We start from the raw sequence: 20215 nt of genomic DNA, 5'->3' as shown, positions 1-20215 counted from the left end.
GTCGGTCCAAACCGAACCGACCACGTCGCTGACTCGTTCACAGCTGAAACGGCAAGGGATTCTTCCTCCCCCCTGTACCCCTTAAAGATGATGCTACTAGGAGATCGACCTGACGCCAGACAGGGTATGTTACGTGGGCAGGCTGTTTTTGCTCTTGGCGCTGAATGTTCACCTGCGGCGAATTCGATACAGATGGATGTACATTGAGCAAGTGTAACGATTCGATGAGGGAGCCGTATCGGTGCAAATGAGAGGCTCCGTTTTGGTGACGACTATGTAAAGGTAAGACGCAGTGAGGAAATTGAAGCAACGAGGCAAAAAAATAAGAAACGTGAGTCCGCAGCCAGTGTATCAATGCAGACAAGATACCAAGGACTTTATTACAAGTTTATAATTGGTTAAAATGATAGGATTATACACAGAGTAGAATAATTTCGCAAGCTAAACTATTCCTACTAGCAGTGAAGACAAACGAAGTGCACGAAAAAATGAATGTTTTGGGGTTGACTAAAGGAGTCAAATATTATATCAGTGTCATGCGACTAATAAAACAAAAAAATACAGCATATCAAGGGGGTGAATGATGATGAGTGGGCGAAGCTCCGGATGGAATAATCGGTAAACCGGGAATCTTCCATGTAATTCACGGGTCGATCATCATTTAAAGACGCGAGAAACGCTGTGTGTGCCATGCCACTTGGGCCTCCCGCTCTCGAACGGCAGTATCTTGGTAGCGGTGTCGTGCAGCTCCACGGCGCGCCAGAGCGAACGAATTTTATTACAATGCTCCCCCTACCTTACGTCGCCGTACTAAATTGAACGATTGCCTTCCACCAGCGACACGCGCCATATGTCACATCATTTCCATTATAACATCTCGCATCTTTCATTATCAACTACAAGTATCGCCATCTAGTTTTATAACATTTTGCATCAACTACTGCCATCTAGCGAACACTGCAAGAACTAAACTAGAAGTGCCTACCTGCTACTACTACTACAAGTACATACCTCAGAGGATGTAAAGACCCACGTCTTATAAAGCTTCGCCCCAAAAAGGACTCTGGAATAACTGAGCCATAATGTAAAAGTTCACTTTCATGAAGGCTTATGTGCCCATGTAGATATAACCTACTTTAATTGGACAGTACCATTTTCATACGTCTGCTCAAAAAAAGCCTACACTAAACAAGAATCACTTTTGGTGCACGTACAGGCCATAGATAAGCAAATATATTCATGAGTGAACTCATTCACTCTCACTGAGACTCAGATAGGGCTGTAAGTGCGAGCTAGTCTGGGTGACTAAGATGTCTTGAGCCTGTGTCTCAGTTAGTTCATTTCAGAAAAAAAAAGGGAGTCTTGGTCCGACTACGCCCCAGCGGAAAATGTTTATATTAATAATAATCTTTTATTGACATTTGGAAACAGCAGCAATGCGATAACTAACTGGCTTGCCACACGAAGGGTGAGTTCTATGAACTTCTCCCGCAAACGCTTTCTCGGGAAGTTTTTGATAAAGATATCAAGTGTGAGTGGCGTAGTCCATGAAAATTTCCCTACAGAGTTGAAACCACGTATAACTCATATTTGAAAGTACAAGACGAAATGGCGTGTTGTAGATCACCGATTATGGGAGATGGCGTTAATAGGTGTTGACACCATGATCGAAAGGGCTAACTTTGTGATAACGCACTAATGAGTCAACTCACTGAAGCTCATTTATACTCAGGTGACACCATGTGTCTCACTCTGTGTGCGTCCGGCCGACAAATATGTTGGTCAGTTCGCGTGTGAGTGAGACGAGTTGAAAAATAAAATTCGGCTGAATCTTACGTCTTCTTGGAATTGGTTCAACGCGAAGCAGTCGGTGAATAAATTTGTATGCGGATTTTTCGTTATTCGAGCAGAGTGTTACAAGGTGTATCAACGTGTTTAGTACTGGAAGGCTGAGAGTTCGATAGAGGAATGAAATTTCGAAGTTCGCGAGAATGAAATAAGTGAACTGCCAAAGAATGGGGATAAACTGTAGATCATAGGGAGAGGCCTTCGTCCTGCAACGTACTAAAGAAGGCCGATAATGAATGAATGAATGAATGAATGAATGAATGAATGAATGAATGGTCACATTAAAACGACCAATTCAACTAACAACCAAGACTGCATCTGCGCTGAGGCGCGGAAAAAGTCTCGAGGCTACTCCTAGACACTGCGGTCGACACCAAGTTCATGTCTTTTTTGTGTACGATGCGTCTGGCCCATGTGTGACTGCTCATTATTTACTAAAGCAGGTGCTTACAAAATTGTGCAAGCAAAGAACACGCAATGAGTGCCTTGATGAAGCTACCATGCTTGCCTCTTCCCACACTGCCTCTGCCTGGCAGTGTGGCGCCATCTAGGAGGCACTCAGAAAATAACGGAGTTAGTCTCTGTTCATTGTCGCATTCGTGAAGTGTGTCTGATGTCATTTTCATGTCGTATTTTTGTGTCACAAGACAGCGAGCTATATTAACGGTTACTATGGGCGTGAAAAAAGTTTACACGCGTCCGTGGAGAAGTTATTTATACTGTCAAAAGTAAAGCTTTCAAGGGTAGCTCCGACCATCGCATGCACTACGTAAAGTTTATGACTTTAAGTGAAATATACGACAGATGTTGGCAAACTACATTGTAAACTTATGGCTGTTATTTGGAATTTTCATTGAGTACACGAAATAGAGACAAAAATGTAGAGAAGTACTATGCGAATCATGCGTGCATTCTAAGCGTGAGGCATTAGTTTGACAAGTGCTGTGTCGTTGTGCACTAATGTCACATACTACGTGACAGGAAAAACTTAGTGGATTAGAGAACACGAGGTTTTAGAAGATGTTGCAGAAACTGCACTTACTCGGTGTCTTCAGGGTAAGAGCAATTGTACAAAGATGTTTTATTTTATGCACAAACACAAGGAGCGTGTGATGTTATGAGCTCAGAAGCGGTAGTTGCACTCATATCTCACTCAGTCCAGCCGCTCAATGACAGTGTTTTTTTTTTTTACGACGCTCAGTCTTAGCACACTATGTAAAAGAAAGTAGAGGAAGAACACTTCTGAAGAATTGTTTTACCACTCAGACTCCACACACTGAAAGTTATTTTTTTTCTTTTTTTATAGGATCAGTAAACAATAACAAGGTTCAAACATTTTCATCAAAATAAATATGTGCACTTTTGCTTTTTGAAGATGCCGACACAAGAATTTTGCGAATACATGCTATTTTAAGGAAGTTACAGGAGTTAGAACATCGGTTACAGCTGGTTTCAAATTATCGCGTGGCCTCACCACCCTTCTCTCTCACAGGTTAACGGTCTCTCTCACAGGTTAACGGTCACAGGTCCTACTTCTAAATATGAATTTAGAAGTAGGAGTGTCAGTCAGCGCCATCTATAAGCCAAGCGACGAGTGTGAAACACTCTCCTACTTCTAAATTCACATATAAACTCAAAAAAGTGGATGGAGGGAAGGCCGCTGTGGTAGCTCAGTGGTTAGAGCATCGAACGCGTTATTCGAAGGTCGTAGGTTCCATTCCTGCTCACGGCTGGTTATTTTTTCATCCACTTTTCTTTCTTCTTATTTACATTCCATTGGTTCTAATAACTTCCCCTGTACATTCCTTGGCATTACTGTCTCTAAGATCTCATCAATATTGTGTCAAAACACGGAAAAAGTGGATGGAGGGAAGGCCGCTGTGGTAGCTCAGTGGTTAGAGCATCGAACGCGTTATTCGAAGGTCGTAGGTTCCATTCCTGCTCACGGCTGGTTATGTTTTCATCCACTTTTCTTTCTTCTTATTTACATTCCATTGGTTCTAATAACTTCCCCTGTACATTCCTTGGCATTACTGTCTCTAAGATCTCATTAATATTGTGTCAAAACACGGAAAAACGAGCCCTTAGGTATACACTTCTTTTTCTTATATATATATATATATATATATATATATATATATATATATATATATATATATATACACAAAAAAAACAGTAAGAAACGATGAACAGTGCAAACAATATGACTGCAAAAGAATACAAAAAACGCTGTTGTGCATGAAATATAGACATTGATGCAAGGTGGAGCTATGGAAAGGAACAGTAAAACAAAGCATGCATAATGTGCTATTTTAGTTTTGTCTTATATTGATGCAAGTTTCTTTAATTTTTAATAAAAGTTGGTAGTGTGTTCCAACATGATATAGATGAAACTTCAGCAGTCCGTATACTATATTAGTTGGTGCCTTAGGCAAAGGAACGTTATTGTCACGCGCCAAATCTAATACTACTATGGGCAAACAGGTCAGTAGACGACAAGATCGTAGGTATTGCCTTGGTTATGTGTTTATTGAATGTGATAACTAAGCTGTAATTGAGGAGCTTTGAAATGGTTAAGGTGTTGATATCATGAAGTAGGCATTTACTGTTAGAAAAAAACATGAACTGTTAATAATGATTCTTATGGATTGGTTCTGTTATACTTGAAGGAAAACTAAATGAGTCGTATTGGTGTAACTCCAGCACATTATGCCATAATAATGTGAGAATTGACGACTGAGTAGTAAAAGACAGTAATGTGGCACGTGTGAAGTATGGACGAGTTTTAATTAGAGCGAGGACGCCATATGCTAATTTCTTTTTGATGTGAGGAATATGATCTAGGTATTTCAAGTGAGAGTCGAGAGAAAATTTGAAAAATGAGAAGCAGGGGCTGGGAAAAATAGAGTGCGAGCCAAAAGTGAAAAAAGAAAAGGATGCCGAAAAGAGGAGAAGTCCCACAATGAATCTTTGAGGAACACCAATATCAGTAGATAATTCCTTAGAATATACATTAGATATTGACGCAAGTTGAACGCGGTTATGTACGTAGCTTTTTAGTAACGCCTAACCAGGACCACATACACCGATCGCTTCAAGTTCAGTAAAGATAATAATAGGATGTAACCTGCCGAATGCGTGCTTTTGTTAGATCGATCAATACTGATCGTGAAAATAAATCTTCATCAAGGATTTTATTTCGGTGTATCGGTCAGATGAATGAGTGCCAGATCAGTGGAGAAATGATTGTGAAAGCCAAACTGACAAGGGGACAGAATATTAAATTCATCAAGATAATTAGATAGGTGTACTCAAATTAACTTCTCAAGAACTTTACCAAGACAGTGCAGAACGCAAATAGGTCGGTAAATATTAATCGTTGTGCTATCACCCTTTTTTTATGAACTGGGATTATTTTACCGTTTAAACTCATGGGGAAATACACCTGTCTTGAATATCAAATTTGTAATGAAGCACAAAACATCAGAAATTAGGTGCGAAATAAATTTGATGTGAGCAGGCGGGACTTCATCACTTCCTGCACCAATGGATATGAGGTTTTTAATGACATAATGCATTATGAATTTTAATGACTTAATGCATAATGCATTTTGGAAATACGAAGAAAGAGTGAGGGAGACGTGGTGTGATTTGTGTGGGACCGGGTGCGTCAACGCTAAAATGTAGCTACATAAAGCGTCAACTATGTCGATAGGCGAGTTAAATTTAATGTTGTCGATAGCGCTTCTGCATACTTGGTGTCGAGAATTCATGTTTAGATAGCAGTTTACAATGTCGCATTTCAGTTACCTGCTTGCGATATTTTTTTTCCTTCTAGAAAAGAACGTTTTGCAGCTTTCAATTGTTGGTTTACACCGTTATGTAATTTTTTGTAGAGCATAATTAACTTATTATCAAACGGGTGACTTTTGCTTTTTTGTAGAGGTTATCGTGCTTTGTAAAGCTGCTAATAGCTTTTTAGACATCCACGGGTTACGCGAAAATGCTATACCAGTGCATTTATACCCTCTTGGACATGCGCTGACCTGCATGCTGTGTAACTGTCGAGAACGTATAAAAAAATACAACCAGCTGCACCTCTCGAACCCTATCGAAACAGTGAAGCCTATGCCCGTCCTTCATCATTACATATATCACTTTTCTCCGGCGCTTATCTTCGTCCTCTTTTGCGCACACTTCGAAAGCGCAAACTCCTGAACACTGACACTAAGACGTAGTTTTACACTCCGCTTCGCTTTGCTGTCCCCCCATCTTGCCGCGTTTCTCAAAGGTGCACCCCTCGATATCCTTCACCCTCACCTGTCGCAGCGCACGCAGCTCTCCCCTTCCAACCGAGGGTCTCTCTCATCACGATACGAGGCCACGTGATCGGTTGTACTATAACACTGGACATAAGAACCTGGGATAACAACAGGTTCGCTGTTTAAACTGTTATTTCCCAACAGATCTTTTATCCCCGTTTCTTCGATTCGCGATGTAGGCCAGAAACGATCATCATCATACAAACGCACACATTTTTCATATTCTGTTTAAATCCGCAGTTGTGTTCTCTCTCGCCGCACCGATTTGGGCGGCGTGAAATAAAGTACCTCGGATTGGTGAGAGAACAAGTTCAGAGGGACTGGAAGAGACATAGAGAAAAAGTAAGACGGAAAGAAAGAGAAACATGGGGATCAAAAAAGCGAAGAAAGGAAAAATATACATGAGAAAGAAGAGAATTAGAAAGAGAGAGGAAGAGATAAAAAAGAACAGCCACAAAATGACACAAAAAAATGGAGATAAATACATAAAGAGTAAGACGGAGAGAACTTATAGGAGTAAGGAGCGAGCAAGAAGTAGAAGAAATAGTGTAGAATAATAGGAAAGCGAGAAAGAAGCAAACCTAGAAAACAATTAAATAGATATAAAGGGACAAAAAGAGATAAAAACACACAGAAACAAAAAGAAAGACAGGAAAAAATAATAAAAGAAATCAAGACCACCCACCTCCTCAGTTTTTTCCAGCCTTGCTCCATTATTGCGAAACGCACCATTTTCTTTATTATTGAACAGAAGTAATTGTGACCGAAATATATACGCAAACGCGTGCACCTCCACGTGAAGCCGTGTCTTTAAGGCACTCCTCGTGAGTCAAGCAAAAAAAGCGGATTCAAGTATTAAAACTTTACAGCGAAAAGAAGACGGTGCCACAAGAGCATTTGTGCGACAGCTTAGTGTCTACAAATAGCTTTCGCGTGTAGACGTTCGTCGCCTACAGCAAGATGCGGAACACAAGCCAAGAGGAACGAGCTTCCTGAAGGACTGAAGACAAAGTCACACACAAAAATAAAGCATATCACGGTATGTCGCTGGCTCAGCTTGAAGCGACCGTTTTAACTGAAGTGATTGAGGCGAACATTGCAGAGAAGACAGGAAGCTGAGCTGACTCAAGTTTCCAGGCCGTAAGCTCTAAAGTCTCAAGGGAAAATTTCAGCCGAAATGAAAGAAATATAACAAGTATCTCGGAGAATTAAGGAAAATAAAGACGCGTACGTCATCACAATGCGCATGTACAACGCCAAAAGAGAAAATAAAGACGCACGCAGAGGATGGTCTGAAAACGGCCACTGGAAAAAGGCAAGAGGTGGCCAAGCGAACCCGATGGCAGATTCGGGCCACGTTCAAAAGAGGCGCCGTTTGGGAGCGTCGTTGGTCGCGAGGTTCGTTTAGAGGGCCGCACACGTCTCAAGCTAAGGATACTGCAGAGGCTCTCTCGCTATCGCTCTATAGTGCGACTAGCTTAGCCAGCGATATAACACTGTTGCGTATAGCAGACTCCCTTTCTTCACGACAGAAACAGCGCTTCTCGTCATCTCGGCCGCAATGCTTCCCCGGTTGTCGTCTGGCGGAGGAGAGACACTTTGCAGAGATGAAAATAACCACTTTCGGACAGTTCCTTTCTCTCCCTTCCGTACTTCGTTTTTCTTTTCTCTCAACATCTTTTTTTTCGTTTTCTTTTGCTCTCTTCCGGATCATGTCCACTGCTTCCGAGCGTCTTTACGGCAACGTATGTCTCCCCAGCGGCCTCAGACGACGAGCCGAACGTCCATTGCGAGGGCGTCGGGAGATCCGGGGCCAGCGTTTTACGGCTTCGAGTGATCTTCATGAGTGGCACCCACAGGCCGACGGCATCTTCGCGTGCTCTGCGTGAAACACGCCGTCTGAAATGACTTCTCAAGAAGTGCGGCTGACATGAGTGTGCGAGGTTTAGTGCATGGCGTAAGTGTAAAACGCCGGTTGAAACGACGCACTTGTTCAGAATGCAGTAAATCATGTGTTCCCAAAGGGCGGATAGTGGGGCTTGTTGGTTACACGTACTTGAAGCAAAAGCACAAACAGTGAGAAATAATACAGAATAACAAGAACAATACGTACCACGTGGTGTGTCTACTTCTGTATTTCTTGTGCTTTTGTGTGTGTGTGTGCTGTTCCTTGAAACACATACGATCCTGGTTTCTACTGCTTGAAAAAGCAAACAATAGATTGATTTTACCAGCTTTTGCTTTGCGCAGCAATTGCGATGTGCACTTTTTAGGGGCGAAGCTCATTAAGCCCTGGGTCTGTTCATAGGTTGTGCCTCGTTTTGGTACGTGACCACCTTGTTCTATGACTCACTCAACAGGTGCGAATGGATGGATAGACAGACAGACAGACAGACAGACAGACAGACAGACAGACAGACAGACAGACAGACAGACAGACAGACAGACAGACAGACAGACAGACAGACAGACAGACAGACAGACAGACAGGCAGGCAGGCAGGCAGGCAGGCAGGCAGGCAGGCAGACAGATGGACTAATGGATGGACGGACGGACAGACAGACAAACGAACGGACGGAAGGATGGACGTATGGATGCACGGGCGGCATGATGGATGATTCATGGTTAACCGATAAAAACCTCCGAAGCTTCGCTCCAGTCATCATCATTTACTTTGTGGATATACCGCGATTGTTGAATCATGCAGCCGTTTAAGCTGGCTTACCGTTTTCGTGCCCGAAACACGTGTTAAGGACGCAAAATGAGAAGACTTAAAAATATTGGCGTGCGTAGAACTAAATGGTGATGCACAGTAGCAGCAAGAATGTAAAAACGCCAGCTATTTCAATTTTCCTCAAAGCTGTTACTAAACAATAGATTTGTATGTCAGAAAAAGGCGCGCTGACCCATTTTTCGCTTTTAATTTGGTAGGTGCAGAAGGGGTTTTCAAGCTCCATGCAGGCAGCTCACAACACAGAATGGTTTTTCTGATATGCTCCCCAATAACGTACGGTATCCTGCACAAGCAGCGTAGCCTTCAAGAAGGAAGCGTTCTGAAACTTTCTAGACCGAAGAAAAGCAGAACAACAAGTACAGCGGCCCATCGGTGCAATGAGACTCACGAGAAACACAGTGTCGCAAACTCTGCGCAAGGGCTAAGTCGCCTCACCTGGACTTGGCAGCTGTTCGTTCTCGTTTCCTTTCTCTCTGTAGATATCGAGCTCGCTGCTCTTGATGGCGCACATACGAGAACAATAAGAACAACACTCAGCTTGCATGATTTCGCCAGGCTCCTGATATGGTCGACGGCGTTTTAAACTCGCAATGTAAGCCCCGGATAAAATTAGCCATGACCTATACAGTTTGCATAAACAATGTGTGCGAGAAATGCTGATACCATGGTAGTGACAATCACCTTGCGCAATTCGGCATATATTTTGCAAAGCAATTGCATGGTTCTTGCTGGCGAAATTATATAAACAAGTTTTGAACCACGTATTTTTTTTCTGTTCCTTCCAAGTGAGACTGCAGCCCACTGCAGTTACGCGATAAACGGCACGGCCTGGGCCAACATAAAAGTTATCATACAGCGCTTTCTTTTGTGTAGGCTTCTTTTCGAAAGCTCGAAAAAAAATTAGAGGCTCTGTCCTTTATTATATATTTGCCAATAAAATTTATTTCGCCTCTGATTCAGTTAATCTATCAAGTGTAGTAAGTACAATAGCTTGGCTTTACGGTGTGGCATTATCGTGAAGTGTTCTTTAGGTGGGACGGTAAAGTTTTGAAACAGGACGACACGCACATACTCCAAAGTCAAAAAGTGCAGTAAGCTTTCACGCATTTACCTGGTTCCCGGCCCTCAAGGGCTCAAGGGCTCATCGAACTGTTCCGAATGGCAGTGAACTTGCCCATAACCGTTCGCGAGAAATCACGAGTCTCGGCTTCACGAGCTTCAGCAATCCATTAGAAATTTTACAGCAAAAGCTGTTATGAGATAGAAATTCGGATCATGCGTGGCCCCGTAGTTGTCTGCCACTGTCACCGGTGTCCGCAACCACATCGCACGAAATGAGAAAAACATTCAGTACCAATGACACAATGCACCTAGAGCACGGGCCCAGTGCGTGCCGGTCCTGTATTCTACCACTGAGTCATGCTGGTACTTGCTGCTTGTTGGCAAACTTGTCATAGGCAGGCTTGATAATCGGCAAAAGGAATCGCATTATTACGACTTATAAAGCGTTTTAGAGCATCGAAAGAACAACCAGTCATCGCACAATGCAATAAAGTAACGAGTGGACCGTGCAATGCTCCAATTCATTACAAAAGCTTGTTTTTGATCACCTATTAACAGTGGCGCATACCCACTTGAGGCATAATTTCTCATCGTCGTCGGCCACTGCATCAACAATTGGCACGAAATTTCTGCAAGTGTTCAGTGAATACCGTGCTTCTCAGAAGAATGACGAAGGATAGCATATAGCGAATGCCGACCTACTACCCAGGAAATATTATTATTAATGCCGTAGTGGGTATAAAGCAAGTGCGCTTGCAGCAGTTGCCGAATGAGTGTTTAGAAAAAGCTTTGAAAGGCCACTCTTCTAGCTTTCGCTGTGACTGTGCTGCGCTTTCCGCGCAGGCCTGGCGTTTTTTTTTTGTTTTTTTAATGAAGTTATTTGTTGCTACCAACTGTCAAGGTGGAGGTGTCCCCTCCCGAATTTTCAGCTCACTAGACCACAGGCCTTTCCTTTGCGGATGCTGCAGGCAGGTTAATTTCCTTCTCGTAGCACGCTTAGTCACTTTGCTGAAGGCATAACCCCCAAGATTCCAAACTGTGGGGTAGATATTGCATTCTCGCTCACATGTGCTGGCAGTGCCCCGGTTTACGTAGCGCAAAGTACAGCACAGAACAGGACTGGGATAGGGCTCTTAAAAGCTCCGAGCTCTCAGTCCAGCTATTGACAGTCCAAGAAGCCTGCGAACGGACGGAGGGCCATGATCTACCGTTACCGCCGTGGGCGCGGCCAGCAACTTCCCATCGGGGAGTGTCTGATCTGGTTCTTCAGGACGAAATGAAGCTTATTTCATCTTCACCTCAAAACTGAGCGTATCAAAACATTTTGGGTCATAACTGGGCATATTAGGGCGGTCATGTACGCGGGGGATGAATAAGAAATATGGATAATGTACCTTCTCGCTGCTGCTAGAAACATCCTCATAATTTGCCAGATGTTAGGCAACTCGCGCTTAACTAGGCTTTGTACTCACGCTCTTTCCCCGGCATAACATACGATATTGAATGACATCCAAACATTACAAACTCGCTCGAAGACTCAGCAACTCGCTTAGCCATTCATCTAAGACGAGAATAAGGCGCGCAGGCCTCCATCTTCTTCTTCCTCCTCTTCGTACTCTCAGGCACATATTTAATGCTTTCCACTCCATTTACGCTTCCATCTCCCGCTCATTCCAACCCTACGAATGCTGCTTACGCCTGAAACATGGTGGATACATCAGCAACAATCTCTGCATTGATTAACGCGTAGTTAAACACTGTTACTGATAATCTCATTAGTTACTAAAATCAGAATGCTATCTGGCTAAACACAAATGTGGCGCTAGCATGGCCATCAATGTACTATAGCTACATACCAAGATGTTTGTTTTCCAACAATGTTTTTCAAAGGAGACTACCCGATGTATACCTGCACTACGCCTACATTTTCGCACGTCAAGTTACACATCAAGAAAGAAATCTGGGAGTGCCCTGATACACTCTTGCTCATGTAAGCACCTTAACGTGAAGTATAATTGAAGAAACCTTCAGGTTGGGGGAGAGTGGGGTAGCCTTACGCTACATTATGATATTTCAGGCTTCGAGCCTATTTGACGGGTCGGATACACGTTGCTTTAATTCAGAAAGTGAGAGTTACAGAGAAGCACAAAAGCTGCCATCATGTACTGCGCCGAAGGACCATTCCAATGGAATGTAAGAAGTTTGAGTAGTTTGGTCGGCGTTTTCTTTCTTTCTAGTTGTATCACTCGCTCTTTCTGCTACGAACACGTGCGAAGCCAGTCCACTTTATAGTATATGGTGGCGCAGAGGGCGAAAACTGCCTTTCCACTAGTCTGGCGAGCAGTACAGGCCCCCGCTTAATGGTCTAATCTCTCATTTCTAAATGGCAGAAAACAGCTCGGCACGTCGAGAACATATCTTACGAACTCGGTAGGAGAGCAGTCTAATCCTGGAAAGTGAGTATCGCCACAAGCAAGAAAGTAGTTGCGAAACTTTTGGAGCCACCCTGCATCGGTCTGTAAGCTCAGCTATGTATATAACTTACTTCACGTGGCAGCTGCAAGTTTAGGCTATGGTGTAGAGAAAAAGCAAAGTCAAAATAAATAAATGGCCACGTCCTGCGTCCTATAGCGCCCCACTGTTGTAGGTAATTCATACAGATGCTCTCTGTCGTTTCATACATAAGAGAATAAGAGCATACTGTGTATGAGCAATGGTTCTTTTATGTTGTCTACTAAACCGTGGGTCGGCTGTTTTACTGTCTCAACTAAAGTGAACGACATATAAAAAAACTCCTTGTGTATCTTTTCTTCGTCTGAGCAGAGATGTCTGAGATGATTTCATATACGACAGTAGGCTTAAGGGAAACCGGTATCACATTCTACAGTGCTTTGACTCATGGCAATGCTAGCGTAGCACTGCTCGAAAGTTCTTCACTGTTTATGTTTCGAAAATCTGCATTTAAAGAACTTTTATTATTTTCTCTTCGTTCATAAAAAGGAGATATCTAAGATTCTCAGATGATGGAGTAAAAGGTCGTGAACTTTTGGAAGCCGTTGTGAAACAGTGACGGCACGTGGCTCACAAGCACGATATAATATAAAAATAAAGCACGTACCTTACATTTGCGGGAGCGTTCTTGGAACTTGGTTTGATGAGTCGGCATTAGAGCCAGGACCACTGAGATCTCCTGCAATGATAAGTTACATTGCGTGTTCAATACGCGGCATTGCAGTAGCGTTGCGGCAAAGACTTTGACGCCAGGGCTTTCACAATAGACAGCTCGGTTTATAGGCTCCTTCAGAAAAAATTTGGCAGATCCCATGTAGCTTGGGAATCACCCTTACGCGAAGCATGCGAAGGGAAGGTTATTGTGTTGTAAAGTTTCTTTTATTAAGCGACCCGTTATGAAATAACGCTAAAGAAATGTAAAAATGTTGTACGCACAGATATACGTTGAACAGTCGCATTCGTTTATATAACCAGTTGCTTGCAGTTGCGAAAAGATTTCAACAGGAACATGAGTATCAGCAACAAAGTAAGCAGTGAGCTGATATGTAACGGTCTTGCATGCGATGATGGTAGGCCCGGACACTGCTACAAAAAGCAACTTCAGTGAATGTCACTCAACTACAATTGCAGTTAGCCCAATGAAATGGCTGTATCATATATGAGTAAATATATAATGTTTATAAAATTGGATAGCCAGTATTGCAACCACAATTCACATTTAACCATCATCACACTTGAATAGTACCTTTTCCAAATCAGTGTCGAGACATGGCACAGCTCTGTAGTAGAATACATGGTTGCCACGCTGAATGCTTAGATTTTATCCTTGCTGGTGCCCTAATATTTTTGATGCGAAGCAGCTCTTTGACTAACACATGTAACGCCGCACGTACGTGCGTCCGTACGAACGCGTCGCAACGCGTTTCTTTCGCCGCAGGTGTTGAAGTGGTGTCAAATAGATCATGCCGCTGCTGCGCGTTGACGTCACGCTCCCCTCGCACGCCTTCCTCGCAGGTGCGTGCTGACGTCACTCTCTTTCACCCACTTCACGCTCACAGCAGCGGCCGCAACTGCCAGCTCCTCCGCCCACTCGCTTCACCCTCTACACCTCCCACAACGCTCGACGGCGCGTCGAGGGAAAACACTCTTTCTGCTTGTTTATCTGAGCTGCAACTTAAAATAAACCAAACCCGCCTCCGGTGTCTTTGCGTTCCAAGAATACGTTCACCAAGTATAACATCAAAGTTTTCTTCCAACACCTATGTCGACGCCCGTTTCAACCGAGTGAACGCCGTGCGCACCACTTCTGCTTCGCAACCCATCAGGGTTCCTTTCAGGAAGATGGTCCATAATTTATTCTTCGCATGTGTCCGGTGAACCCTGCCGGTGCCCGCGTTTTACTCAACGCTCTCGCGTTAAAGTAACCTTAGTATGTTCTAGCCGTTCCTGAAAAGACATGAATCGTCAGTCACCCGTGACAAATACCTGCATACCTGTGAGACATATCCGCCGGCGGGTATGTGCCACAGGTCTGGCGGAGAGGATTTGACGACGTGCGCGACAGAATGGTCAAATTCCTAATGTCATGACCAGCACTTCGTATTCATCGAACGATGTATACCTTCCCATATTAATTTTGGTTCACCCCAAGTTATGGGGTGATTACAAGAGCATCCAGATGTTGGCGGCTAGATAGATAGATAGATAGATAGATAGATAGATAGATAGATAGATAGATAGATAGATAGATAGATAGATAGATAGATAGATAGATAGATAGATAGATAGATAGATAGATAGATAGATAGATAGACAGACAGACAGACAGACAGACAGACAGACAGACAGACAGACAGACAGACAGACAGACAGACAGATAGATAGATAGATAGATAGATAGATAGATAGATAGATAGATAGATAGATAGATAGATAGATAGATAGATAGATAGATAGATATATAGATAGATAGATAGATAGATAGATAGATAGATAAATAGATAGATAGATAGATAGATAGATAGATAGATAGATAGATAGATAGATAGATAGATAGATAGATAGATAGATAGATAGATAGATAGATAGATAGATAGATAGATAGATAGATAGATAGATTCTAAAAGTGCTTGCAGTGTGCAAAGAAATGATTCGCACCTAAAATAGTGAGCTGAAGTCATGTGTGAGCTTACACTCTCCTCAAAATAACGAAGGTCACCGAAGGGTTACCTTCGTGCAGGATTCTACCCCTTAATTCACCTCACTCTCTTCGTTCATGTGAGTGTGCCGCTGTGAAACATTGGCTACGATGATCGGCTGTTAGCCCAAAGGTCACAGGTTGGATACCGGCCGCTATGGTCACATTGAGATGAAGGCGAAACGCTAGACGCCCATGTACAGCGCGTTGTATCATGATGACATATGGTGTTTATTGGTGCAAGGACCATGTGATGACCAAAGAGCGCCATCAACTGTGATGACAGAAAATGAGTGCTACGCTATTGAAGGGATATGAAGAAGATACGAACAATGATATTGTTGCGTGGCTGTAAAGAGGCCTAAAATTCCGCACCCGGCGGCGGTTTAAAACTCAAAAATAGTAAAATCATGGCGGTGACGTGAAACGCGTGGCGCTGGAATAAATGACACTGTTGGTGGTGAGGGGCGCTGCAGCCGCGACCTCTGCACAGGGGTCGAGCTACGGATGAACGCATTGTCTGTATACGTAACAAAAGGCACGACGTGGTTAAATTTCAGGAGACCTCTAGTATGGCATGCCTAATAATCATATCATGGTTTCGGTGTGTCCAACCGTACATATTATTATTATTATTATTATTATTATTATTATTATTATTATTATTATTATTATTATTATTATTATTATTATTATTATTATTATTATTATTATTATTATTATTATACAAGTGTAAAATCTCATGACACCGCTATTTGGTACAGGCTCCAACAATCAGCTGTGGACGCGCTGCTACGTTTGTTGTTCCATGAAAGGTACTAAAAACACCCTAACACAGCGTATCGACTTTTTTTTTTCTTCTTTTTTTCTTTTTGTCGGGAGGAGCTGAACGATATTTTCTTGTCGCTGTCAACAAAACTTATGGAAATAACCTGCCAATCTGCTTCCAGTTGTTCGTTGTAGCAATATACAAACAGGCCAGGTGAAAACGAATACTGAACATTCGTTGCATATTTTTGGTATTCCTGTTCCCGTTCCTTCCTGCGAAAACAAATGTCTACAAATGTAAAGAGATGATGTCAGAAACTTCACACTCCTGAAAAGCTGCACCACTTGCGCGAATGGTCCATAGAAAGTACGAGTAAAGCACCTCTGCGAAACTTCTCCCACCTAACTCCATCAGTACGCATCAATCACCAATATTAAGCTCGCCACTGAGTTTCGTCTAACAGAACCTGTGAAATGCTGATATTACCGAGCTTATATATATTCGCTACTAGAGCGGGTAAAACGTGTGCCGATTGCAACGGAGCATAAACTCATCTACCTTCCCAGTTCTGGAGGCGATTCTCGGATTTTATTTGGCTCTTCAACGTAGCCTAATTTAGCCTGTCGTGGCTTCACTTTCCTGTATAATATACAGGAGTCTTTGCAAAGCAAGAGTACGAGGCCTTAAATTAAGTGCCATAAAGTTTTTGCACAGCAAATGAGATACTTGTTTATAAAAGAAAAAGAAAAAAAAACTGTTGTACATAACAAAAAATTTAGAAGTTGAAAATGGAAAACTGGGAACGAAGCTTATCGCGCAAGCGTGCATGTACGCGAAGCATCGTGACATGAAGGCACGAACTTCTCGAGATCTATAACTCAGGCTTCTATATAGAGCGACAATCATTCTATTTTGCGAAGATTAATGATTCCTAGCTTTCTCTCTTTGAAGCACCCCACCGCAGCCGCATCTCGTCGGTCGCTTCATCTCCATAAGGACGATATCGTGTCGGCTGCGGCACCCGCTCTAAAAAAACCGGGCAATGTTGGCGTATGTCGAGGTCGCCACTTTCTATGTTTCTCCCTGCTTTATCGACTGAACTGTCTTTTGCAAGATTTTTCAGCTGCTCTATTGTTTGTTTTTTTCGCCCCTTTCTGGAGTGGCTCTTCTCCACGTAAGTATCCAGGGAAGGAACTGAGTAAGCCAGAAACCGTATTCGCTTTTGCTGCAAGGGCAGATGATATGCCTCGCCTCAAGTGTGTCTCCTAATGAATTAGCAAAAATACGTACAAAGAAGCAAATTTTCGGCGTACAGTGAAGACCCCTTAGAAAGAAGGGTGGTGGAATGAAAAAGGAACTTTCTTCTATCTCAGTGAAACTTGGTTTTGCTTGGACTTTTCGAAAGTAATTGCTTTTTTTTTTCGTTAGGAAGCTATTGCTGATGCAGGATTTGCTTTAAAGTTTTTCGGGCTTTTCAGAGAATGCAAATGCATGTTTATAGCTACCGTAGCAGTTGCACATATAATTGTCTGGAAAACACGTATTCTGTCAGCACACACTTTATTAGCTTTTATACATGTAGGGTATAGTTTTACATGTCTTCTTGTAAGTATCTGGCCTTCCCAAAGGTACAGTGTGGTGTGCTTCTCGATGGAAGACCACCCAGTTCATTGGTTTTCTTGCGGCCATGGTAGAAAATAGAAGCGCTGTTGGATTCGTCGTTTGTTACTGAAAAACAATGAATTATGACGAAAGAACGCATTGAATTCCAAGAAAAAATCACGCATTTCAAAAAGATAATCATGACGACTGGGTGAAGCTCATGGTATCGTATCGGTGAGTCACCGTACGTTACACAAGCGTTACTCCATATAATGTACCTAGGGTGACATACAGTGTTTACAGAGATGTAAATTAATTTCGGAAGAATGATTTAGCAAATTCCTGGAGTGGAGAATATGCCTCGAAAGTGAATCCAAGAACCTGCCGTCTTACTGGTAGCAAGGCACCATTGTTATATGTGGGATTTATTGTGAGAGATACTGCTCGGCGTGTGTCTTTGTGTTACAGACTTCCTTGAGAAGCCTCAGTATCTAGGTACACTTTAGCGAGATCAACTCATCAGTACTTCTCTCAATAGATTACTTTCACCGGGGACAGCGATTTTTTACCTTACAATTAGCCTATGTCTACGCCAAAGTCTATTGTAAAACATTTACTTCTGCCTAACACATGTTTCGACTTTAGCAACGGTTCTATAGCGTGACCACAACGCAAAACAAGGCTAGGTCCTAACGACCTATTCTGCTTAAAGAGACCATATTGATAGCGAAAGCGCTTGAGGTGAACGTAGAACGTTAGAACATAGTCAACCATCGAGACTGAATTACCAAAAAATTTTATTCAAGCATAGGTATCCTAACAGGGGCCACAACCTAAGCCATAGAAAAATAAGACAATAATTTCTTCATTAGACAAGATGAAACACTTTAAATTGAAGCATATTTCACGCAAAGCATTATATATATAAAACAGTTCAAACTAAAAAGATAGATTTGAAGGGTTTAACATTCCAAAACCACTACATGATTATGAGAAACGCCGTAGTGTAGGGCTCCGGAAAATTCGACCACGTGTGGTTCTTTAACTTACACTCAAAAGTGCAATCTAAAACAAAAAATCAGTGTATGTAGTAAAGGCAAGATCTATAGCGGATTAGTCAGAAACAACTGTTGCACACAACTTCAGCTGCGACGTACTCTCTCACTGTAGTAGAATGCATTTTGCGAGATCTGAATGCCACGCACGAGAAAAGATAAATGTCTTCTTATAGCGGTCCCAAAGATCTCATGATGCTAAGATGCGTCTTGGTGGGTTTTGTAATTTATAGTGTGGAATCAACAAAGTAACGAAACTGGAAACGACAAATAAAACGTGAGCGCTGACTAGCAGCTATTGCTTCAATTTCGAAAAAGAAATTCGGGATTCTATACTAGAAAGGACAGGATGATAAAACTACAGTTTGTATTCACGGCATATCCGTTTCTCTAGATCGTTGGCACAGAGAGATGGTCTGCACGCAGTGAGATGGATTGCTTTTGACAGTGCCATTTATAAATGGAACATTGCTCAATGAGGTGATGTCCTGGGTTTCTTAGTTTTGGCCTCTTAACATCACTTTCTCTACCATTATCTCTCTTGTTAGATATGGCTTGTCTTACTCTAGTTTATACAACTAGTCTCGTTGACAGGTGGCAAATGCGCTCGACATGCAAGTGAACTAAATACTACCTTGCGTAATACCTTCGCCAGTTCTAGTATTCTGCTATTCATTAAGCGGCTCGTGTGGCAATTCTGGGCAGATTGGTCTTAGAAAAAATGGCTAACTGTTTACCACATAGCTACAGAGCAAAGGGGGAGGGAGTATGGCTGTGTGTCACCCTGTTGTCTGGCCTACGCATTACGTGACTGCCCCAGGTTCATCTATTTGGTTTGATGTCAGATTATTACCTATCCTTTTTGTTCCCTGAACCGATCTCTTCCCCCTTATTCATTGCATTTTCTCTAGGTCGACGGCACGACAAATATTTGGTTGCCCTTAACAGTAAACTGTACGCCTCGAAAAGAAGTGGCTGAACGCGTTTGAATAATTTTCGTGCCAACTTTTTATACCCCCACCACGGTGGTCCAGTGGTCAAGGTGTATTACTCCTGACCTGAGAGTCGTGTGATCGAATACACCCGAACACGGCAGCCGTATTTTCTATGGAGGCGAAGACATTTGAGCTTTGTGTAGTTAGATACGGGTGCACGCCAAAGACCCAAGATGGTCGAAATTTCCGGAGCCCTCTACTCCGGCATCTTTCACAATCATATTGTGGTTTTAGGATGTTAAACCCCAACAATTATTATTTTTTATACGAACTGTTGCAATTCACTCTTCTCGGTAAGCACAAAGTTTGACATTCATTTTGTGATGTCCATGTCCTATTATTTTCGCTTCCTTCATTTGTAGGTTACGCTTGCTGGCTAGAAAGTAAGTGCTCTTATGATAGCAGACTTTAAATACCACGAAGAGAAAAAAATGAGGTGGGGTAATCCTAAACGCTAGACCATTTGAGATAAGGAGCTTAACGTGTCCGCATTAAGTGTGCGGCTTCCTCGAGTGCTGTATCTTTACTTTGTATTCGTGCACTCATAAATTTCCTGCTACTTAACATAGCAGCGCAGGAAACCATCTAGCAATGAATAACAATGCCATTTACTGGATGA

The 20215-nt window shown here is 42.5% G+C and overlaps 1 protein-coding gene across 6 annotated transcripts in view; it reads right to left on the bottom strand.

Moving 5' to 3' along the window:
- The window catches only part of LOC119183490 (irregular chiasm C-roughest protein), a 662802-nt gene that overhangs the window by 328128 nt on the left and 314459 nt on the right, over positions 1-20215 (bottom strand). For 3 of the 6 annotated variants that reach the window (XM_075892228.1, XM_075892229.1, XM_075892230.1), the window contains one exon: positions 13085-13156. The gene's annotated coding sequence lies outside the window, so the exon portion shown is untranslated. Of the gene's footprint in view, positions 1-9339; positions 9401-13084; positions 13157-20215 lie in introns of all 6 variants that reach the window. The other 3 variants (XM_075892231.1, XM_075892233.1, XM_075892232.1) reach the window with 2 other exon arrangements.

Source organism: Rhipicephalus microplus, chromosome 4 (assembly GCF_043290135.1).
Source record: "Rhipicephalus microplus isolate Deutch F79 chromosome 4, USDA_Rmic, whole genome shotgun sequence".
NCBI lineage: Eukaryota > Metazoa > Arthropoda > Arachnida > Ixodida > Ixodidae > Rhipicephalus > Rhipicephalus microplus.
Note: the sequence above shows the minus strand (reverse complement) of the source record. Positions and strands in the feature narration are given on the sequence as shown.